Genomic DNA, 237 nt, shown 5'->3' with positions numbered 1-237 from the left:
GCTTTTTTTAGGGTTTTGGTGGATTTGGGGCGCTGGTGGAGTTTTTTAGAGGAAAAAGCGAAAGATCATGTGGGTGTAATGGGTTTTGGGGATAATGGAAACCAGCGTTTGTGTACTTTTAAAAGCGGGAGGAGGTTCCAGACCGGGCTCGTTTTTTCTAAAAATTATCTCCCTTGATTTCAAATAGGAGTAAAGGTATTAACAAAAAGTTTAAAGCCCACTTTCCTCGGTGCAAAT

Source organism: Penaeus monodon, chromosome 22 (genome assembly GCF_015228065.2).
Source record: "Penaeus monodon isolate SGIC_2016 chromosome 22, NSTDA_Pmon_1, whole genome shotgun sequence".
Taxonomy (NCBI): domain Eukaryota; kingdom Metazoa; phylum Arthropoda; class Malacostraca; order Decapoda; family Penaeidae; genus Penaeus; species Penaeus monodon.
This window is presented reverse-complemented; position numbering follows the sequence as displayed.